The 24881-nt window shown below is 42.5% G+C and overlaps 1 protein-coding gene across 14 annotated transcripts in view; it reads left to right on the top strand.

The window, feature by feature from the left end:
* Positions 1-24881, top strand: part of PHLDB2 (pleckstrin homology like domain family B member 2) — a 220868-nt gene that overhangs the window by 5798 nt on the left and 190189 nt on the right. For 11 of the 14 annotated variants that reach the window (XM_059392001.1, XM_059391998.1, XM_059391995.1 and 8 more), the window contains exon 2: positions 19394-19520. The exons of the other annotated variants lie outside the window; for them this stretch is intronic. The gene's annotated coding sequence lies outside the window, so the exon portion shown is untranslated. The remainder of the gene's footprint in view (positions 1-19393; positions 19521-24881) is intronic. 14 annotated transcript variants of the gene reach the window in all.

Genomic DNA, 24881 nt, shown 5'->3' with positions numbered 1-24881 from the left:
GGCAATTTGTAGTCCAACCAATAGAACATAAAACTTAGCCTGACAGAGGCACCCGGTTCTGACTCCACCATTATCTTGCTCTGTGGGTTGGTGCCAACTTTTAAACTTCTTGGTGGTTACTCAGTCAGTTTTGATTCTTTACTATCTGCATCTTCACTGTGAATAACCACAAACATTCATTGATGGGGTCATCCTCAGTTCTGCTATCGTCACTTATTCTTTCCGAGAAACATGTTAGACACAGTTTTTGAAACAAGTTTAGATAATCTTAAAGGTTTTAAATTTATCTAGTGAGCCAAACCACAGCCTCCTTAGAGTCCCCTGTTTGGGACTGTGTGTGTGTGTGTGTGTCCGTGTGTGTGCACACACATACTTTTAATTATTTGTACAGTACTCTGGGGGTGCCTGGGTGACTCAGTCGGTTAAGCAACCATCTCCTGATTTCAGCTCAGGTCATGATCTCAGGGTCCCGAGATCAAGCCCTGGCTCGGGCTCCAAGCTGGGCATGGAATCTGCCTAATTAAGATTCTCTCTCTCCCTCTCCTTCTGTACCTCCCCCTGCTTTTGCCTTCGCGTAAGTGTGCGTGCACATGCTTCCTTTCCCTAAAAATACAAATATTTGTACAGAACTCTGAAGATGATGAGTTCTCAATGTGTATTCATTGATGATAATAAATTAGTGGTTGACTATAAATTTTGTAGAGAAAGTAATTTTTTTAAAGAAAGACCTTGTCATTGCCAGGGATGACTAAAGAGAGAAGGGGAAGTGTTAACCTGTGGTGTGGTGGGCATGGTGCTTTGAAGATTATTTGTTCTCTGGTGGTCCAGTAACAGAATGGCCCAACAGAGTGGAGACTGCTTTGGTCTGATGGTACTGTTGCAGCATGCTGGTTATGGGACATTGAGGAAATCACCTCAGTTCTCTTGGTCTCAATTATCTATTCTTAAAAATGGAGGCTAGAGGAGGACCATGTATGATTTTTTATGGTCTCCTCTAGTTTTCATATTGTGTCTTTTATGAAAAACTAGAGAAGTTAAGATCAACAGTTCCTTTAAAAAGAAAATACACAAACAGTTGTCTTCTCTCTTGAGCCACTTTCACAATCTCTTAGGTAAATGAACTGGGGGTATAAGAAACTGCTGAAAAGATCTCAAGAATGAAAGTCCGAGGCTGTTAGAAAATTGGAGAGGGTGGGCATCGATGTTTTCTGGAGAAGGAGCCTGCCCAGCTGGAAAAGAGAGGTGACCACTTCTGAGTTCTGTCCAGTGCCGACCCTGGCTGTGACGCTCCACTTCTGTGTGTCACTAATGGGAGCTTCAGCGAGCTGGCAGTCATGATTATTATCCTCCCTTTATAAATAAACGAAAACCCTTAAAGGTGACACGACTTGCCCAAGGTTACAGAAGCATGGCAGTGTGTCAGATGGAACTGTGTGTGTTGGCGACATTATAAGCAAAAGGCAGAAGAGTGAGGGGGAGGTCTGCACTTCTCTTAAGTTCACAAAACAATGGTCAAGGGCTCTGGAAGAGCTTCAGGTTTGCTTTGGATGGTGAGACCATTCTTGTCCTCCTGCCCCTCCCAGAGCCCCCTCCCAGCTGCCCTGCCCAGGGTTACTCACCCAGGTAGTTGCTCACTGGGTGCTGGTGCCCATGTCCCTACTTGCAAGCTTCATGAAAGGCTATTTGTAATGAAGAGAAGGCACAAAAAGGAAGAAGAATGCATCAAAGATCTTCCCCGAGGGCTTGAACTCAAAGGGCAGTGTTCTTGGGAGAGACTCCAGTTTCCTTCTTGTATTTTGCAGAAGTGAATGGTCATCACAATGACTGACAGAATTATGACGTTCCATTCCAAGCGTGGATAATTTTTATTTTTCACCTCTGGGGTTATTTCACTCCTCTCTGCTCTACTTCTCCCACAAAAAGGAAAGAATAATGCTTGTTCACTGTGACGATGAGAAAGCAGCCCAGGGCAGTACTGTTCAAAGGAAACTGCTAATCTCACCAGACACCAAGGCAGGACTTTCAAAGTGCTAGTAAAGAAAGTGTGCAGCATCCTGCCCACCCAGGTTTCCTTATCACGGCAGACCCTGCCCAGGGAGTTCTAAGGCCCTGAAGAACCACACTCACAAGTCATGGCCAGGCACTTCTGGCCCCACAAGAAAAGCACTGAAAGAAATGAGGCATTAATGGACTCATGTCTCGGCAACATTCAGAGGTTGCATCACTTTGCTGTCCATTTTTTATATATATATATATATATTTATTTATTTATTTATTGGTCCCTTTTTAATGATGAGAGTGGGAAAGGCAGTATTGGTTACTATCACCCAGGGATCTCTGGTAATTTTGGGGGTGATGGGTGAACACCATGAATTCAGTAAGAATAGGCTGATGTCCTGGCAGGCTCCTCAAGTGACTTTCTTTGTATGTTACTGAGTTTTGACACTTTGCCGTCTTGACTCTATTTCCAATATCTAACTGGCTTCTTCTCAGGTAGTCTCTTGGCGAAAGCTATGGGTACCACAGTAGTGTATACTTGATACTGCTCACAATCATATTGGCTAGGCTTACTTTCTAGAAGCCACAAAGCAAACAGCCAAACACCAAAAGTCACCCTTGGGTTGCCCATCAAATACCTTCTGTTAAGGCAGAATAGGAAGAAAATCAGCTTATGATTCAACAGTGTACCAACCATTATGAGGCCATGGAACCAAAATGGCCCATGAGTCCAAGAAACATCATCAATGTCACATGTAGCTCAGAAACAGACCTCAGTGTGTTACCAGGAGACAATCTCATCCATTTTCTAATATTGATAGCCAAGTGACCAAGCACCAGTTAGTACTGTCACAGCTCCTTCTACAGAGTCCATGAGCACACCACCACTTCTTGAACTGAACTGAATTCCCAATATTGGACTGGATTCTCCAGCCCTGTCCGTCATCTAGCAGAAGAAAAAGCATTTCAGGAGCAAAATAAGCCCTGTTTTCCTACTTCCCAAAAGCCATCTGGCCATTCCTACATCCACCTTTTGTCCTCAGTCAGCACACAGTGAAGCGAGTCAGAGTCCATAAGTATTCTGTCTGTGTCCATCAATCTGCCAGACAGTGAAGGTAGAGAGGGGCTTATCCAGTACAAACTTTCCCGAAAATGAAGAGTCTGTTCCTAATAATCCCATTTTTTACAGCCTACTAGTCTGAAAGGCAAAGAGGCAGGATTTTGAACAGAGGAGATTTTCATGCTATAAATCTTCAGGCATTTGGGGGCACCAAGGGTTTTGATGTAATTGCAGTAAACCTAAAATAATTTACAAGTTGTGTGTGTGTGTGTGCATGCATGCACGTGTGTGCATGTCTAATGCAGGGAAAGAATTTTAACAGGAGAAAGACATTAGATCAGTTTTGCAGAAAGAAAAATCTTTTATTTAAACTGTTCCCGGATGTAAACTGTTCCTAGATCCAGGTACTTGGTTAATTTCTAGAATTAATTAGCAAATATCTGTCCAAAACATGGACTTACAAGACTTCTATTGATAGTATAGCTCTTCTCTAAAATTGCTGTAAGGCATTTTGATCATTATTAGAAAAGGCACACTACAGGAAGCTTTAGCATGTAAAACATTCTTCTGAGATGTCTACATAAATCTCAGGGTCAGTTAATTATATTGAACTTTATATGTCTTCAAGCAACTCTTGGCATTCCAAATCTCTATCTCGTATCTTATTTTACATGACTTTTAAAGTAAGATTAACCAGTGAAATTTAAATAAACCGATCAATGGTTACAGTGGCGGAAGCATTATTTGGTTACGTTGTGTACTTAGCCCAGTCTCCAGACATATTTTTTTCTCCTATTCTTCAGACAGTCTCTCTGACCATGTCTGGTTATGCTCAATCTTTGGCTGTTCCCCTAAAGGGATTATCTAAGGGTCACCATTTTTCCTCTTTGAATGACTTTCTGACAATTCCCACTGGATACTACTATTTTTTCATATCAACTTACATGAGAAATTATTAATTCCCACTTGGGGAATTCCCACTTGGGTTGGCCCAAGGCCATAACAGCATGTTGGAATCAAATATTTTCTATTGTTCTAAAACAGATCCAATAAAAAGACATTTATAGAGTGCCTAATATATGCTTGACACTCTGCTAAGTGCTATAGATACAGAAAAGAGTAGCCCACAGTTTTTCCCAGAGGAAGACCAACATCTTGTAGAGGAGATGAACCAATGAGGAGCCAACTTATCCTTGTGTGAGACTATAAGGGCAGTGACAGCTGAACACAGCACAGAAAAGTTCTAGATGAATGCAAAAGACCTTCAGAGAAGTTAAGGTCCAAGTGGTATTCTAAAGAAAAGGAAATTAGAATCTGCATCCTTCCTCTTCAAGAATTCAGACTTTAAAGGGAAAGCTCCCTCCTTTTCGAAATGTGTCTATCCTTTGAAGGAGAAAATACAAGAGTTGAGATAGTAGTGGTGGCCATGACTAAGGAAGTTTTGATTCCCTGGAGAAGGGAGGTAAGAGAAGGGTTCAGAGAGATCCCTCTAATTAAAAAGGCAGGGACAGAAAGAACTAAAACCTCACCCTGAAATGGAGCCAGTGCCTCATTCACATTCCTTGAACTTGGAGCTTTAATTTAGAATCATTTTCTTTAGCCCAGACCTCACAACCTCTCCCAATCCCCGGGGACCTTTGCCTAGTGAACTGTCTTGCTATAAATCTGATCTCTCCCCAGTTAGGACTTAAATTTTATTTATCCTGGATACAACTTTAAACAGAAACAAAGAACAAAACACTTGAAAAATTCTAGCAGAGAGGTCTTCTGATGTCGGCAGTTGGCACCAGTTTGGAAGGTCAGGGCTAAGGGATAGGGATGACCCACGCACACCCATCCCAACAGCCTCCATTGCCATCAGAACTCCAACTCTGACTTTAGTATCACTCAGCAGAACCACAAGGCAAGCCGGAAGGGTAAGCTTAGTGGCAGGAAATCCTTCTCAATTTTCTTAAGTTGGCTTAGGCAAATCTTTAGTGTGTAAGTGAAAATTTTCACCATCTTAAACAGTGCACCTGCTTTCTGAAGTTGGGGCAACTTGTTGCGGTGTTGTCTGATTCCTTTAGAAACTCAGATCATAAGTCACCCTCTATGGACCAAACCACATGTTGGTTTCATTCTTTCATCCATTGAAAGAAAGAATATATGTAAGAGTTATTTAGGACAGATTTGACTACATAAATACTTAAAACCCCTTTTACAAATACCATAAAGAAAGGTAAAAACAGAAACAGTGAACAGGAAAATATATTTGCAACCTAAATAACGGAAAAGTTTGCTATCCCTGAGGAGTACCTGCAAATCCATCCCAGCTAGAAGCTGAGCAGAGAATGAACGGACAGTTCACTAAAGAATGATAAATGATCATTTATAGATAAATGATCTATAATCATCTGAAGAGCTGTTTAGGCACACTAAAAATGAATAAAGGCAAATTAAAATGGTGAGATAACATTTCCTTTTGCGAGACTGGCAGAACTTAGGTAACACCAGGCACTGGTGAGCAGGTGGGAAACAGGTGCTTTCACTCACCAAGATGATACAAGTAGGAATTGCTGCAACCTTCTTTTTGAAAGGCAGCTTGTCAAACCACGTAAAAATGTCTCACGGTGGGTAATTTCTGACTTAGCAAATTCACTTCTAGGACTTGCTTTTAGACAATAATAAAAGAGTGCATTAAAAATCTCCCATAGTACACATATATCTATGTAAGGGTTGTTGATACCAGCAAATTTTGCAAAGAGCCTAAATGGTCATTGGAGAAGGACCTGCGGCCGCCACACCTGCACGCGCGCATGCGTGAGGGTGCCGGGCAGCCGTCTCCCAGGATGCGGTCCGTCCAGCAGCCCAGGTGCAGAGCTTGAACTCTGTCACCAATAGATCCGTGATTAAATTTATGTCCACCAAGGTACAAGCTGTGTGGCTTGGGTGAGTCATTTGACCTCTGTAAGCCTCAGTTATCTCATCTGTAGAAACGAGGACGATACTCCTACCTGCGTCATACGATGGAGCGGAATTGGGTGAGAGTATGAAAGTGAAGCTCTCTGCACACCATCTGCAGAATAATCCAGCTGCTGGCGGCCAGCGAGCCTCTCGATCCAATACCGTCACTTCTGCACAAAAATGACAAAATAGACCCAACGTTTTGCCTCTTCATCTTCCCAAGGCCTTATTAAAATAAAAGCGTGTTTTGGGACGCCTGGGTGGCTCAGTCAGTTAAATTTCTATCTGCCTTAGGCTCAGTCATGATCCTGGATCGTGGGATCGAGTCCTCCATGGGGCTCCTTGCTCAGCAGGGAGCCCGCTTCTCCCTCTCCCTCCACCGCCCCCTGTTTTCTCTCAATCTCAAATAAATAAATAAAATCTTCTAAAAAAAAAAATAAAAGCATATTTTTAAAAAGAATAAACTCAAAGAAGAACGCTGCAAAAAAAAAAAAAAAAAAGAACAATCTAAATAAATTTTCTGGGGCACCTGGGTGGCTCAGTCCTTGAGCGTCTGCCTTCTGCTCGGGTCCTGATCCCGCGGTCCTGGGATCGAGCCCCACATGGGGCTCCTTGCTGAGCCGGGAGCCTGCTTCTTCCTCTTCCACTCCCCCTGCTTCTGTTCCCTCTCTAGGTGTCTCTCTGTCAAATAAATAAAATCTTAAAAAAAAAAAATAAAAAAAAAAACAAATTTTCCTTAGTAATTAAAATTATTAGTTATTAAAAAAAGAGAGTCTGGAAAACCATGTTGAAGAAGTTTTTTTCAAAATTCGGAGCAAAAAGACATTGGTGGAAATGTGAGATAAAAGATCATTAAATACTAATAACAATAATTAGATAGCCAACATATATGCTAAAAACACTTGACTATGTGCTAGGCTCTGATTTGTACCCAATGTGTGCATTATTTCAATCAGTCCTCCCTGAAAATCTGTGAGGTGGGTAGTAATATGCCCTCTCTTTACAGTGAGAGAGATGAAGTCCTGAAGCAATTAGGAACTTTTCCCCAGGTCACAGCTAGTCTGTGGTGAATTTAGGATATGCGCAGAGGCAGGGTCACTGTACAGGACTGTCTCTGTCACCTTGGCGTATCTGCTCCCCAGCTAAGGACTTCTCTGCATCACAAAGAAGCAGGACCTGCATTTCCCAGACTATCCTCCCCCCAACCCCCCATCCCACCCCAACCGTTTCAGGTTAGGGCCTGCAGGGGTTATGTGTAATTTGGAAGGTAGAACAGTGGAAGCATCATTTTCCAGAGCGGTGGCTGGCAGATGCACAGGCAGAAGTTGCCTATGAGGTTTCTGAAGCAACGACAAGGGGAACATCCCTGGGATTGCACACTGGGCTAGTCAGTGACATTCAAGAAACTTTCCCTCTTCCGGACTTTCCAATATTTGTTCGTGTATTAAAACATTTCCTACTGAAAACACACAGAAAGGCTTTTGTTTTCCTGATCAAACCCTGACTGATTCAGGCGCCAAACACTGAGACCCAATCCAGTAAGTATCTAACTAATAGGTGTCCCAGAAACATCACAGAAAAATTGAAGGAGGATAAAAATATCCAAAAGTAGAATCTTAGCGCTCAGAAGTCACACTGCTTAGATTAAAAGAACTCATGTATAGCAAAATGAATTAAAAAAACAAAAAACAAAAAACCCCAGTGAAACAAACTAACAAAAAAACCCAAAGCAACTAAATAACCTGTGATACTTTAGAATGCCAAATATTAAAATAATAAAATAATGTTCAGAGAGGAAGAAAAGGAGCCTACAAGGGTTATGAATGAAACTGGCTTCTGACCTCTCAAAACATCTCCCGATGGTGCTCGAAGATGTTGGGGAGATGCCTTCAAAATCTGAGAGGACATGATTTCAACCCCAAATTCTACACCCAGTCAAACTATGAATGCAAGGTTAAAGTAAAATATGGACATTTTTGGTAGGTAAGGTAAGGATTTCAAAATTTTAACTTCCATGCACGATCTTTTAAAAAAGGATGGAATCTTAGTTCACTTGATAAACTTTCTACAGAAGGCAAGATGATGTATAATCATTTTAATTCTATGGGTTATTGCCATGAGGATTAAAAAATATATAGCATAACAAGCTTTTACATTCACATGTATTATTTAGAACAAAAGTTTTCAAGGTACTTAGGAAAAAAAGAAATAGAACAGATAGTATTTGAATATGGCCAGATTGTAAAGAGAGTACATGATGTCTGGGAAACCCTTCACTGAAGTAAATGACTTACTGAAATATCTCTTCCAAATACATTTTCATTTTAAAAAGAAGAGACTTAAAAGACACTGCAGAGGCCAAAAGCAGGAACTCATCCACCCAGCCAGGCCAGGAGAGAGGAGCTGAGGGACTGTGGTTTGTGGCCCGCCCCTGAAGACAGCCCCCTTTCCTCTGCGTAAATCCCATATTCCTCGCCCTCCCCGTGGAAGCCTCTGACTGTTTCCGCTTTCCCAGAAAGGGTCTCAGGCCAGGAAGAGAATGTGAGGACCCAGGCTCTTAACTGCCTACAAGTTCCATTTCTCATGATAGACTACTACATGAGTAGCTTGGCTCGTACACCAGCACCCTTATTTTTCCTTCTCTTTTCTTTCTTTCTTCTTCTTTTTTTTCTAATCTTGTTGGCTTGTGCCTTTCTGTGTTATTTCAAGTCTAATCTGGAGTGAGGAAGAGTTTATCTAAATAACATCAATAACCATAAGCTCACTAACCTGGGGGCACACAGATATACTGGAGTTTCTGGTCCTAAATTGCTGGAATTAACCTTGCAGTCAGGGTCCTTGTTTCCACAGGCAGAAGCTAATTCTGCTCTAAGCAGGAAAGGAATTTATTAGAAGGCTGTTGCATAGTTGGCAGAATGGGTAGGATGGCTGGAGAGCAGCACAGGAGGAAATGTGGATGATAAGACAAAGCCAAGATGGCATCACAGAACAGTCCAAGAGGCTGTCACGCCCACCAGCGACGGCTCCACCGGCCACAGCTGGACGCTCCCCGACTCAGGGGCACTGGCCATCATCTCGGAAGGCCTTCCACACATCTGCATTCCTCAGCCAAGCTCAAAGAGTCCGGCAGATGCGGCTGGTGGCCTGAACTGCCAGGGAACTGCGGGAGGAAACATCAGGCCCTCCGGGCTTGGGTCTCTTTATTGGAATTCCCTGGAACAGGAAGTCAGGGTAGGCAAAATGAGAAAAGCCCACTTTGCTTGGTGAGTTTGTGAGGCCCTACCAGAACAGCCGCGTCTCTCTTCATGCTCACTTCACTTCCTCTGTTACATTGAGCGGTTTGCAAAACAATGTTGGTGTTAGAGTAATTACATTTACATGATATCTATTTCCTTTTCTTTCGAAGTCAGGATTCAAACATGAGTTTCTCATTTAAAATTTTGGAGTCTTTTTATTTGAACTTCTAAATAAACTTGGAGAAGGCTGAGGAGTATTTCCTGTCAAATTCCATTGGGACGTAAGTTTCAGATTACCTGTGAGTCTTTTTCATGTACAAGAAAAATCCCTTTTGAGGATAAGTTCAAAGAGACTGTATTTCCTAATGTAATTAACCACCAACAATGTAAGATGCTTATTTCGTGAGTTCTTGGGGGGAGATTTTAAACTGTGATAGTGCAAAACCACTGACCTGCTTAACTTGAAGTAGATGTCTCTAGTAAATTCTGATTAAAAAAAAAAAATCGGTGGGGAAACAAAGACATCTATTTTAGTGGTGTATTTGAAAAACGGTGTAGGTACATATAAAAAGTAATTAACATTAACTATGGGTTGATACTCTGCACCCAATTATATTCACAAGCAAGATTTTTGTTTCACTGGATCTGAGTTTACGCTGAGTAATTAGGAACATTCCCCATATTTGTTTTAATCTCCTTTACATTTTATGTCCTGGAGGGTGGTGGTGTTCGATTTAATTTGCCAACCTATGTTAATTTTACAAGAATCCAGATCAAACTGCTGTGTAAACAAGGAGTGCCTCGCAGAGTTTTTTGGTGATTAGGCTGGAGAAGTCACAGCTGAACTCAAAAATATGCTGCCAGGGGTGATTTTTCATTTTTCTCCCTATAATTTTAATAGCTCCGATGAAAGAGCTGTTTTTCCTTAACAATAGTATCCTTGTTAAAAGTACTTTAAAGGGCTGTTCCACTACACAGAAACAGCCTAATTAAACCACTCATATAACAAAAATACCAGCAGTTGCTAAAACCAAAGAATATAATTCCATCTTACACAGAAATTTTTAAAGGTGATTTTTTTTCAGCGTTCAGCTCAATTCCCAGTTTAAGGAACTCCTGTCCATTCAACATTTCTTTGTAGAGACATCATTAATCTGTGAGACTTACTACAATGGGATATTATTTTCCTCAACAGAGGCTGTTATTGAAACTGCATATTATCAAGACAGCTGTCCGATTAAGTTTTTATAAAGGATTAGGAGGTTATATGAGTACCCAACAGCTGCCCCAGTGAGGAGAAAACTAGGGTTCCTAAATCGTATGCCTCTTGGTGTATGTAATGAAATGACATATTCTTTACCCATGGAGCAAAATACTCATATTTAAAGAGAAAATTAAATCAGGGACAAAACCTCCTTATCTGAGAGCAAAACTCTGTGTGAACACAAATGAAGATAAACAGAAATACATAAAATGTGGACTCTCCCCCAGAGTAGTCTCAGTAGACCCTTAAGACTGTAAGACCACTTACAGAGTGGTCTCAGTAGTCATGATGACAAATTTCAAAACCCTAAATAAAAATAAAGAGTTAGGTAGAAGTTTGAGGCATTGAAGAAATTCTGTGAGTTAGCAAATAAGTCACTACTGAAGATACGATATCTGCTATGGAATCTCAGGTGGCCTAAGAGCACTTTGGGGCCAAAGGTTGAAGAAGGCAGTCTATGTTATTGATCAACGAAGACGACTGCGAAAAGTCATCAGGATCATGTGAAGTGTGCTGTGTTAAAGTTGAAAGTGACCCAGGAGATCATCTCCTCCTCCAGTGGTCCCTAAATTTATCTACTGACAAGAATCAGATGAGAAACCTGCAAGAAATAAGTTAAAATAAAACAAAATTTTTAAAATAAAACAAACAAACAAATAAATAAATAATATATGGTGTCTTCCTTAGCCCTATTGAACATATATGCCAAGGATTATGTGAACCTTCTTTTATTTAATTTTAAAGAACCTGCAACTGACTTAGAAGCCCCAAGAAACTGCATTTTTGCCCCCACGTGATTATTTTCAACCAGAAGTTTGAGAAAAATTCTTCTAAGTCAACTTAGTGAGCTTGGAAAACAAAACATTACACAAGTACTAAATGTGAAAAACAAAACCAAAACCAACCAGATGGGCCAAAGATGTGTGTGTGTGTGTGTGTGTGTGTGTGTGTGTGTGTGTAATTACCTTCACACAGAGCAGGGAGAGAAAATGTGTGCAAGGTCTAGAAGAGCTATGGCCTAGTGTCTTTCTTGTAACTGACCCTTAAGAAATACCTGGTCCTGGCTGAATTAAAAATGAAGCAAAGAGGGATGTATGGGTGGCTCTTTAGGTTGAGCGTCTGATTCTTGATTTCAGCTCAGGTTAGGATCTCAGGTTGTGAGATCGAGCCCTGTGTCGGCTTTGCACGGAGTGTGAAGCCTACTTGAGTTTCTCTGTCTCCCTTCTCCCTCTCCCTCTGGCCCCCACTCTCCCTCTCTCTCTAAAAAAAGATAAGAATAAAATAAAGAAAAGGAAGCAAAGAACAAAACAGGTTGTAACCCTTAATGGCGACCTACTTATTACCACCTTACATTCAATTCGTTTGTAAAGTCTCTGTTGGAGACACAGGCATGCACCTTAAGGAGACTCTAGTGGGTTGTGTAACAAGACTGAGTGAAAACACTCAGTACCTGGGAAAAATTTAAACACCAGGGAAGTAAAGAGATTTGAAGTAGAGTGTTGAAATTTAGGAAGAGGAGACTCCAGGCTGCGTCACAGAGAACATATCCAAATGCTTACTAGATTGTGGTAGATTTTGCTAAAGCATGTGATAGAATGAAGAGTTCACCAAATAATTTTAAGCTGGCTTCAAAGACCTTGAAGAAAATTACTTAAAAGTAGCCCAAGCCCTCAGCAAACCACAGAAACATAAACTGCCATCTGGGGGATAATCTCACTGTGGCAGGAAGGAGCAGATGACCTAATGCTTTTTCTGCCAGCTCCTATCACGCATGCTCCGTTTCTCTGCCTTTGTCCGCCAGGGGCATTTTCCAAACCTCAGGGTGTGTATGTGTGTGTGTTTTCCTTTTTTTTTTTTTTAAACAAAAGAAATGCTTGTACTTGTATCCTAATACATTCTAAAATTCTCTTTTCATACAGACTTCAGCTTTTAAAAAAAGAATTTATTTGTTTGTTTGTTTGTTTGAGGGAGAGTGGGGAGGGGTAGAGGGAAAGGGGAGAGAGAATCTCAAACTGACTCCACGATCAGCATGGAGCCCAACAGGGGGCGCAATCCAGAGGTCCTGACCTGAGCGGAAACCAAGAGTTGGACGCTTTACTAACTGAGCTACTCAGGTGCCTCTCTCCACTTTTTTAATATTGAATTTGTGAGTCACTTTAATCAAAAGTTGACTTACAAAACAAGTCGAAATAAAAATGTTTTGACATTAATCGCTTATTTCTTGAGTTTTTGAGTATATTTACATATATATTTTTTAAAATACCAGAATCAGAATCTACTAGGACATCAAATTGTCACTAAATTCTTTTCAAACAAAATATTCCAAGTGTATTTTTTTTTGCTGTGGGCATAGCCTGAAAAATGCATGCCTTGACATTTCTCACAGGACCAAATCCATAGGAAGGGTGAGTCAACCATGATGAAATCATGACTCCACTATGCTTGGGACAGACAGAGGCAACAAGTCATACTTTGCTAATGGGTCCTGTGAGGGTGGGGCCCCAGTTACCTGGAGCCTATCGGTATCACCCAGGATGCCAGGATGAAAGTAGTGTTCACAGTGAAGTTTAAGGAAAGAAAGGAGAAAAGAAAGATTACTGTTTCTCGAGCTGATTAGTGTGAAAATGTAATTATATATATATATATATTAAATAAAATTATATATTATATATAACAAATTATATAAAGATATAGTTTATTCATATACTTTATAATATAACATAATATGTATAGTTTTATTTTATATTTTATATATAAAATCTTATTTATACATATTAAATCTTATTTATATATATAAAATTTTTCAATTATTTATGTGTCCACATCTATATATATTTATCTCCCATATGTATGTACCCAGGCAATAGGGAATTTTTGTTTTAGCATGTAAATTTATTGTTTATACCAGTGGAGTTTAAGATGACAAAATAAATAATAGTAACACCTACTATATGCCAGCATTGGACATTATTCAAATAAGTCTTCATAGCAACCCAATGGTTATCATTTTTCTCCAACTTATAAGACAGGAACCCAACCCAAGTCTCAGAGAGGTTAAGTAACCTACCCAAAAGCAGATAGCTATTAAGAGATAAGTCAGATTTTAGGGGTGCTTGGGGGACTCAGTTGGTTAAGCTTCTGCCTTTGGCTCAGGTCATGATCCCAGGGTCCTGGGACTGAGCCCCAAATCGGGCTCTCTGCTCAGCGGGGAGCCTACTTCTCCCTCTGCCTCTCCCTCTCTGATCTCTCTTGCTCTCACTCTCTCTCAAATAAATAAATAAAATCTTTAAAAAAAGAGAGAGAGAGAGAGAGAAGTCAAATTTTGAACTCAGGCTCATCTCTTTCCAACATTTTTAGTCAAAATTTTATGTTGTAGTCAAAATATTTATTTTTGTTTCATAATAGCGACACCATGCAATCTGAGAGGCAAAGGTCTTTGAGGCAGAGAACATGAAGTATGTGTCAGAAAAAGAAGACCACGTGAAGGCCCAGTATTGTCCTTTTCTCCCATTGAATTTGGGCTGCAGCCACATTTCTGCAACAGCATCTCAGGAAAGATCATTAGGCAGGGGTTCCCCGTCTGCCAGGTTGGGGTTTAATACCCATCATGCAGCCTGTACTTCATTTGCATGTGACTAACCCCTGTTCGTGGCCTATGTTCTTCAGTTTAAGTCCACAGTGAATTAGAGTCAGACTGGCTTAGCCGCACAAAGTACTGAGAACTCCTTTGAAACTCAAAAATAGCTTCTGGCAACAGAAACCACATTTTCATGCTCATTTTACCATATTTAGAGATGGAAGCTGGGCCCCAGAGACCCCCCCTCAAACCAGAATGTCATGTTAGTGAATCTCTGTTGAGATAAAGGGACATGTCCCCCGCAAAGATGCTAAACACAGGTCACATCCATAACCGCGGTTTCCATTTTCTGGCAGAGCTGAATAAAATTTCCTACTATTTTTCAATCAGGAAGGGCAGCATCTCAGATGACAAGAAAGGCTTTTGTAACCAATTCGCAAACTTGGAATAATTTTTATTGAAAGTTAGGCTTACGTGGTTATTAAAAGGCAGATTTGTGGTAGACTGCAGACCCATTTGACACTGGTCTCTGGAGAAGCAACTGGAGGGAAGAAGATTTTTTCTATTTTGTTGTTCTGCAATGTGCATTCAGTTTGAGTTTTCCCACTGAGGGGCAAATGGGCCCCGTGAGCGCAAGAGGCAGACAAAGCTCGAGTCAGAGCTTACATTTGAAAACTGAAGCAATGATTTCCCCCATTTTCAGCTTCACTCTGTGTCCTGAATTTCAGGCAGGGCAGGCAGGAGAGAGAGGGACAGGGCACCGCTTGGCTCTTGTGTGGAAGTGTTCAACCTTTTAAAAGCCCTTTCGGAGCACTAACCCCAGTTCTGGAGTTCTTCAATTCAACCTAGAACTGCAGATTTAGTCAAACTTACTTTTCTCTTCTGACATGAAGAGTAACTTGAAGCTAATCTCCCCGACTGGAAATTGAGCAAGTGGTTCCAAAAACAGAAGTGGGCGACGCACACGCGCGGGAGTGGAGAAGGCTCAGAGTCGCCTCACGCACGTCGACTGAGAAAGGAATGGACACTGTTGATGAAATTTATCACACAAGATGGGATTGCGAGCAAATCCTTCATCCTAAAAAGGACAGAAACCCAGAAGGGAATGACTGGGGAGAATGAGTCACCAGCAGCTGTTAAGAATCATAGACCTCTATTCCTGATTTAACTCTCTCCTTTATCTGCCCCTGAGGCCCGTGATTCTCAAACTCTGGCTGCTCAGAATCAGCTCAAGGCTTCTTAAAATACGGATCGCTGAGCTCCATCTTCAGAGTTTCTGATTCAGTGGGTCCGGGGCGTGGGGTGGGGTGGGGTGGGGGTGGGGAGAGGGCAGAGACTCTCGTTGCCTGCGTTTCCTGGTGGTGGTGATGAGGCTGGTCAAGGATATCGACCTGTAAGAACCTGGGCTCTAGGTGACACCCGTTTCAGAATCGAGCCCATGGGACCAAGACCAGCCTATCTACCTGGAAAACCAGAGGCAACAGTTCTTAAAAATAGGTACTGTCATGGTAAGCTGAAAGGGCCACTGCTAAAAGCTGGAAGGAGAGGCCAAAGGAACATATCTTACCAAACAAGTGATGCCCCCTCTTCTGGGGGATACCTAGAGACTTCTTACAAGATTCAGCCCAGGAGCAGAGCAGTGTGGGCCAAGGTTGCCTGTCCTTGGGGAGACAGGAGAAGGTGTCGGTTCACGGGTGCCACAGTGGACTTAGATTTGAGACCCCTGTCTACCCCCGCTCCAAGGTTATGAACTTGTTCAGTCACTTAGCATTTCTAAACCGCAGTCTCCTCGCTCATAAAATGGGGAAATGATACCACGGATCTCAACAGCTTGGAAGGATGAAATGAGATAGTGTTTAGAAATCGTTAGCACAGGGGCTCATGTGCAGTAAAGCTTGGGTAAATGCTAGCTAATTAGATGCTGTTTAATAATATAACTAGCCTTATCCCCCACCATTATGATATAGTCTGTGTGTATAACACTTTTACTACATTCAACAAATTTTGAGGCCTCTGTCTCATCTTCAGATATTGGAAACTGAGGCACTAAGAGGCTAAGTATCTTGCCCCGGGACATCCTAGAGAGCTCTCCGAAGTTAATACCCCACGATGAAGCTATTAGCATCATTCTAAAACCCAGATATATAAGTGTGACCTGATCCAGACCTTCCGGACAGCCCTCCCCGAGAACCTGGCTATACTCATCAGGATTAAAGGACGGGGTATTATTACTTCAGCTCCCCCTGGAGTCTCGCTCTGCCGTTTTTGGCCCACATGCTGCTGTATGTAGTTTGTGTCTGAAATGGAAAATTTCTGTAACACAATACCCAGCTCTGATCCCCGTAGACTCTCTCAGGCTTTTTATTTTTTTGGTTTGGGTTAAACTATGACTTCATACGCAAAAAGAAGCCTCATTTCCCAGTGTTCTCAGCAGATTCATAAACATTACAGGCTCAAAACCCTCCAGTTCCTAGGAATTCCAAAGAATTAACTTCCCTTTTCTGAAAATGCAGAGCAGCAATTAAGAAGTGAGAAGAAAAATGGGAAAACTAAGTCTACCTGCCCTTCAGGACCTGTGGCTCTGTGACTTGTCCTCTTGTCCCGCTCCCCTCCCACAAAGTAGTGTGATTCCCAGCTTGCCCACAGGGGCCCCCAACGAATGACAAGAAAGCATGGCTGCCCTTAGCTTGATGACCCTGCCTGAAACGGGGTGTGTTGGACAACCAAGCAACAGAAAGCAAGGGTTAGAGGCCCGATTCCTTGACTTACTAGTATTTTTCCCTACTAGAGTGTAAACCTTCCACAAACTGCGTCTAATGTGAGTCTGGACAAATCTGAACAGGGCAGTGGGTTTCCACGGAGTGTCTGCCCCTCTGACAAGCTGCTCCCGCAGCCGAGCGACAGACTGCACAGCCTCCAGAGCCCGGCTGTCTGGCTTTGATTCCCAGCTCCGCCCCTAACCGACTAGCCTAGTAACTTTGCTGCCAGTTTCACAACCTCTCCATGTCTTTGCTCCTCATCCAGAAATGGGGCTCGATCCCTACCCTGGAAGACTTTACTAATATTTAAGACATTAGAGGGTGTTCATGAAAGTTCCTGGCACATAGTAAGGCATTGCTCTTGTTATTATTACTAGTTCTACCATAGGGCAAGTCAGGGAGCAGTTCTGGCTACATTTGCTCAAGAAAAACATAATGGCATCATAGAGAGGAAGGGACCAGGTTGGTATCCTGGTAAGGGGGCAGCTTCGGAATCAGGTAGCTGTGAGTTTGATCCTTAACCCAGCTACTTGCGTTGAGTAACCTTGGGCAAGTTATGAACCTCTTTGAGATCCAGTTTTCTTCTTATAAAATAGACAGTAATACTTACCTCCTATGGTTGCTGGGAAGATCCAGTGACATGCTGTTTGGGAAGCACCTGACCCTGGGTTAGCAGCTGGGGAATGGGAGTTATTAGGTGGTAAACTGGTCACATGAATAAAGAAATCCATCAACGGATTAAGCCACTTGCGACCACCCTGCTTGATACAACTGACTAAACTAATTCCAACACCTAAGATTCTTACCAAAACAAATAAACAAACAAAAAACAGAGGTTTGACTTAGGATTTTCCAACTGTACCATGGTGCCAAAGCAATATGCATTCAGTAGAAAGCATACTTCAGGGGAGGCTGGGTGGCTCAGTCGATTAGGCTTCTACCTTCGGCTCAGGTCATGATCCCAGAGTTCTGGGATCAAGTCCCACATTGGGCTCCTTGCTCCACGGGGATCCTGCTTCCTCCCTCTTCCTCTGCCTGCCAGTCTGCCTCCTTGTGCTCTCTCTCTCTCTCTGTCTCTGTCAAATAAATAAAAAAAAATCTTAAAAAGAAAGAAAGAAAGAAACCGTACTTCACATTGGCAATACTGGGATCTTTTCTCGGACTAGTGATATGCCATACAATGCTCTCCCGTGATGCTAGGCAATGATGAGCCACCCGGGCGGCGGCCCGATGATGAGGGTCAACAACCCCTACACTTACAACCATTCTGTTTTTCACTTCCGGTATAATTCATTAAATGACATGAGCTATTCAACACTCTCTTATAAAATAGGCTGGTGTTAGGTGATGTGGAGCGACCATAGGCTAACAGTGTTCTGAGCATATATCAGGTAGACTCAGCTAAGCTGTGATGTTCTGTAGGTTAGGTGTATCACATATCCTGTCGACTTAGGATATTTTCAACTTACAAGGAGTTTATTGGGTCACAACCCCTCTGTCAATGGAGGAAGTGCTGTCTTGTCAGAGTACAGGTAAAAGGGCACAGGACATTTTTCTGTCTCTTGTGTTAAACTTGGTTTACTGTCTGGATGTATAAACCACTCATCACCCCGACCCCCATTTAGCCTCTTTTCTTTATCAATCACATTTTTGTTCCAACATATGCATGGAGATGTGGGAGTTTGCCAGGTCTTGTAAGGGAGCTATGATGAAAGTACTCCCCAGACAGTGAGATTTCAACCTCCAGAGGCTATGAAAGTCTGTGATGAAATGAAGGACCTTAAGGCATCACAAACAGGGCCGTGGCGTCGCTTTGTGTCAGGGGGTCACGGGTTAAACTATGCTCCAAGGGGAGCCTTTGACAATAGAATGAGCACCCCCTAGAGTTGTGCAACAGTGTAGCTCTGATCCCCAAATGCAAGACATGAGGTCCACTGACTCAGACTGGGACTTAATCCCCCTTACTTTTCATGAGTCAGACTCTGTCTTCCATTTCTCCTTGCTGAGGTAGACTGTGTTAATCCCTGGGTGATCTAGTCATGGAGAAGAATCACAGAATCACCCATTCTGAGAGTTGAAAGACCTACCCAGGTCATCCAGCCAGTCCTCCGCAGTGCCCCAGGGGAACTTGTCAGTGTGTTTCCTTCCGAGTTGCCTTTTGTTGGTATGAAAACCACTTCCCAGGAGTGTTAGAATTCCCCCATGTGACCTGTCATTCTTCCAGCAGGAGGGTGGGGGGAACCAGGAGACCTGAAGCACCCTCTGCCCTTGGCTGCCTCCACCAGCATCCGTGTTTGAAGTGCCTAGGTGTGGCTTGCAGGATTTCCTGAAGATGTGGGAGAAAGTAGTGATGTCGCCGCTCAAGGTGCCTTGAGAAGGAAAAGGAGGAACCCAGACACCAGTGGAGGGAGATGATGATTCCAGGACCCCTAACCAAGAGGATGTTCTTTTGCTTTTGTATTTTCTCTTGCCCATGCCCTACTCGCTTCTTCCGCACCAGTATCATCGATAAAGCACTTTAGAGCTAAAAGTCACCGACCAAATTACCTCGTTCAGTTTGCAGATGAGGAAACGAGTCGCAGACGTCAGGCAGTAGGAAGCATCCAGGAAAGAGGATCGATCCAGAAGTCACTTAGGCTTTCAGCTGCCGGTAGAAGGAGAGAGAAGTGTATTCGGGTTCAGAGTAAGTGGTATTTTTAACTCCATTATATAGATAAAGAAATTAAGCTCAAAAGTAAATGGTGTTACATTTCTTCTCTGGTTCTTAAACTATTCTGCTGGGTTGGGCAATGCATCAGGGCTTGAGCTAAAAACCAGAGCCGGCTTCTATCAGGCAGTTCCTTGGAATGGAAGCACAGGTGGGAGGTGGGGGGGGTGGTGAGGAGACATGGTCCCATCCTTTGACTCTTGAGTTGGAAGGAAAGCCAGCATCCAACCAGGAATGTTGAATCTACTTTAACATTTCACTGTTGTTTCTTCCTCTCCATACCCAAGGGCACACAGGCACTCACACAGCAAGTTGCAAGAACAGACATCTGCAGTGAGAACACTTTTTTATATAATACCTGTGCCGTTTTTCACAATTTCACATTTTCTCCTTCTGTAAAGTAGGGATTGTGATGATGTCTTTCACATAGCATTGTTGTATAATAAAATAAAATAATGAGGTGTGATTGCTTTTTAAACCGCAAAGCAGTAATTCTTCAGTAATTTGGCTTAAGAACTTTCTTAAGAATTTGGTGAATGCTAAAGACCCTCACCAAAATTCCCAAAAGTGGACATGATGTTTTGCACATAATTTCAGAGGGTTCACAGACCCTCTGAAGACCTCAGCTTAACACCTCCTCTACAAGTGCTTACCAAATGTGGAATAATCCAGTCTGAACATTCCAGAGTTTTCCCAACTCGGCATAAACTTGGTGTGTGGCTTTCATTTATTTGATAAACCCTTACTTGGCCCTTACTAGTTACTTGATCTGTGGGGGCACAGACGTCCTTATCTTTTAGGAGTTAACACTGCTAAAGGTGTATTAAAACCAAAGAGTTCCTTCCCATGCGTTGTGTCAACTGAGAAGGTCACTTCACTCTGGCATCTGGCTTTATAGCTCCTGTCTGGTTACTCTGGTCAGTTAGAGGACAGTGTGGTCACAGCTAATCTGACCAGGAACCTGTATACAAAATGTCGAGGGACGTCTCCCAGCTCTGTGCAAGTGTTCTTTCCCCCAGAAAGATCTGGGTGCGGATAAGCAGAGGGAAGCTGTGTTCAGCTTTGGGTGAAACACTATTCCTCACAATCCTGGGGTCTCCTAGTAAGAACCCTTCATGCCCGTTAAAGGACATCTGTAAACATCTGCCATTCTTCCACATTTTACTAAGTAGAATCTTGTAGATAATTGCTGCCAAACAAGAGAATCAAATATTTCTGGTCATATAACCCCAAATCAGAAATAGCCATTTTCACTATGAGCAAAGGTTTTCTTTTTCTTTTTTAAATTTCCTTTTAAATTCTTCCATCTGGGTTTTAATTTTCTAGTTTGAGGAATCAGAAAAAAAAAAAAAAAAAGCATATTTCCCTTATCTGAAAATAAGGATAGTAATTGTGACTTCTGCATTTAGTTGTGAGATTACATGAGGTGGCTTTTTTTTTTTTTTTTGCCATTCTAATTCCTTTTGTTTTTTTTTTAAATTTCTTTATACAATATAATTTAGTTAACATATAGTATATTATTAGTTTCAGGGGTAGAATTTAGTGATTCATCAGCTGCATACAACACCCAGTGCTCATTGTATCAGGTGACCTCTTTAATGCCCATCACCTAAATACCGCATTCCCCCATCTCCCCTCCAGCACCTTCTCTTTGTTTCCAAGAGTTCAGCATCTCTTATGGTTTGTTTCTCTCTCTCTTTTTATCTTGTTTTTTTTTTCCTTCTTTTCCCCTATGTTTATCTATTTTGTGTCTTTAATTCTACATATGAGTGAAATCATATGGTATTTGTTTCTCTCTGACTGACTTAGAAATAAGTCATCACAGCATAATACCATCTAGTTTCATCTATGTCATTGCAAATGTCAAAAATTTCATTCATTTTGATGGCTGCATAGTATTCCCATGTGCATGCGCATGCGTGTGCATGCGTGTGTGTGTGTGTGTGTGTGTGTAATCTCACATCGCCTTTATCCATTCATCTGTCGATGGACATCTGGGTTCTTTCCATATTTTGGCTATTGTGGACATTGCTGCTATAAACATGAGATATTTTTAATCCAGTACTCAGAATGATTCCTGGCACTTAGTGATAGCTCAACAAATGGTAACAATTATAATTATCATGATCCCATTCCCAACAGCTGTATCTTTAGCTATTGCCATAGGCTCGTGACTTTACCAGCAAAGAGAAACTTGTTTTGCTGTAGCCGCTATTCTCCAGAATATCATTTTAAAAATCCAGCCACTAAATCTGTCTGCAGAGATGTTATTTTTTGTGACAACTGAGGCTTGGTTTTCCAAGCTCCGGATTGAGAGGTATATTAATTGAGTTTTTTAGGGGAAGCAGGTGGAATTTGCAAAGAGCTGGATAAGATGTGATAGGGGGTAAGGCTTTGAAGTTAAATTAGAAGCAAGAAAACAGAGAGAGAGAGAGAGATGATTGATCCTCACTGGGAATGCCTAGAAGACAATTAGGAAAAGGCAAGAGTACAAGGCAGCAAATGGGTGCCCCTTCCCTTATGAGGGGGGAATTAAGGCCAATTGTCTCATTTCGTTTGGGATGATTTTTTTAAAAGATTTTATTTATTTATTTATTTGACAGGCAGAGATCACAAGTAGGCAGAGAGGCAGACAGAGAGAGGAGAAAGCAGGCTCCCCATGGAGCAGAGAGCCTGATGTAGGGCTCGAACCCAGGACCCTGGGATCATGACCCGAGCCAAAGGCAGAGGCTTTAACCCACTGAGCCACCCAGGCACCCCCACTGGGGATGATTTTGACTAGAAAGTGGATTGCAAGAATCAGATAGCATTTCTGCACAGAGGGGGTTGGGAAGTGGTGACATATGCCAAGGAGAACTGACATGTTCTCGTAAAATCCTGTCCTGTCCACCTAGACTCAATGGCTGCCTTTCCTATGCTCACATATTTTGCAACAAGTGTTTTCCACAAGGAAGGAAAGTTTAATTCTCTGCAAACAGCAGAGGAAGGTTCCAGTGCATTTGAAGAGGAAAGAAATGGAAGAGGACAGTTGGTGAGAGCTGTGGTGCTGACAGCATGACCTCAAGAGGGCCCTTTTCTGTCTTGGCCCAAGCCTAACCTATGAATGAAAACACTGGAAGTGACCAGCCACAGGAATTCAGGAACTGCTGGGGAGCTCATTCATCGGTAAAGCAGTCCACCCGCACCCACACCCTCTGGTCTGGCCACACATATGTGAATCACTGTGGTGGCAATGCTAACAGACACTTGCTGGTCAAAGGTCCATACGTTGCGCACTCTCAGCAAACTCTCCTCCGCTCCTCCTGTCTGCTCTGCCTTGCCAGCTGATTTTGCCTTGTCTCGCTGGGCCTACGTGCAGAGGTCCTCAGAAACAATACTTAGATTCAGGTCTGGAATGCTTCTACACACCATCGATCCAACTCCCACTCTCATTTTTGCCTCAGGGAGGGATTCGCAAATGCCCGAGGAGCCCTCGGGCCACCAATGAGCAGTGTCTTCTGTCTCTAATTACCGGCCAATGCAAACAAAGCCTTCAGTGAACCGGCTGCCTTCTTGTCACCTCTGACCCGTGGTCAGACACGTGGCTGGGAGTGTTACCAGATGGAAATTGTTAGTGAAGACCCACGTTTAACAGGACATTTATTTGTGACCGAACAGCAGCTTAGGTCTTGGGCTTGACTTTTGTTTAGTACATGAGTTCAACCTTGCATGTGAAACCTTGTGTTTGGAGGTGGCTTGGCCTAGGGAAGAGAAAAGAAACTGCCCCCTCCTGAGTTCCTTTACAAGTACCTGGGTCAAAAGGAGGATGGGGAAACCAGTCCGGATATTAGGGCCTAATGGTCTGGGAAGGGGTCCAATGCCCAAACAAACATTTGCACTTGGGCACTTGGGTACAAAGCCTCGCTCAGCTGAGCTGTCACACACCTTCCTCTCCACATATGCTGACATCCCAGAGATTAAAAAGACAACCTCTTTTATCTCACAAGATCCCGCCAACTAAATATTCATCATCTGCCTGTCCTCAATCTGAATATTTCATTGCTCTAAATTAAGGTCGGTTGGAGTTTCACCAGTGTATCCACAAATAATTGAGCCAAAGTGCCTATAGTGGGCATGAGCCTGGGCAACGTCAGGGAAGAAGGCTGCTGGGGAATTGGATTACCTCACCCTGAAGATTTCCCAAGTCAGAAATGCACATGGAAAACCCTGCATATGCTCTTGACTTTCTCTGGGTGTGCAATTCTGCCCACAGCCTGCTGCTCTGGAAAGTTTTCCCATCAAGCCCCTGTGTTTGGTTCCATCTCTACACCGTGTGATCTTCCGCTGCTCTGTTCAGTAAGTGTTTGGGCAGACGGATGCAAATCGATGAAACACACATGGTTCATATAAGACGGAGATGAAGAGCCCTGCTGGCTGGGATACGCCCGACGGGTGATTACCACAAGCATCCTCGTGGTTGAGAGGAGAAAGAAAAATTAACCCTCAAAATCTATTGTTGTCTTTTAGTTCCTTTGTTTCCATAACTTCTCATATAATTTCACAAACTTGAATTCACTTTCAAGTATTCCAACATAACATCGTAGAGAAAGAAGCAGGATCATCAGTTCATAAGTGGAAGACTGGGGCGATGAGAAAGACAGGCTGGAGCCTCACAGCCAAGAATCCCTGTCTGTGTCCAGAGGCCTCTATCTCCCTCAGCAGAAGGTGCTTCCTCTGGGCAAGGTTCTCATTACGTCAGCAATGTGTTTTTCCAGATACCAGCCTCCCTTGGGATGTAGAAATTGTCTGGGGAAACATTTATCATCTCTAAGCAGGAATTTAGATCTTTGTTTGCCTGTTACATTTCTTCTAATTTCCCTGTGTGTGTGTGTACCATTTTCCTTAGAGATTATCAATTAGTAAGACTTTGCAGATTTAGTTTGACATTCATTTGTTACTATTTTGAATGCAAATGTTAAGTGGTTGTCCTCTGAGAATCTGTGAGTTTTGTGCTATATTTTTTTTTTCCAGAAGCAATGATTGTCTTGGCTCAGGCGTGCATGCGTGCACACACACACACACACACACACACACACACACACCAGGTTCTGAAACAATAGAAACACACTTGGGAAAATGCAGACCGTGTACAAAACTCTTTTATGCTCCTATAGGGATACTGTGACAAATCTCATATTCCTGTACCCACATCACAAATGGAAAACCTGTTCAGAGATATGAAGTGACCTGCTAATATCACATGGCTTTTGTGTCACAAAGCTAAAATTAGAAACCCAAAGTAAAAATCTGACTGCTCAACCTAGGAACTTGCCAGTATAGGCTGTGAGGCTCTTTATG

Source organism: Mustela nigripes, chromosome 2, assembly GCF_022355385.1.
Source record: "Mustela nigripes isolate SB6536 chromosome 2, MUSNIG.SB6536, whole genome shotgun sequence".
Taxonomy (NCBI): domain Eukaryota; kingdom Metazoa; phylum Chordata; class Mammalia; order Carnivora; family Mustelidae; genus Mustela; species Mustela nigripes.
Note: the sequence above shows the minus strand (reverse complement) of the source record. Positions and strands in the feature narration are given on the sequence as shown.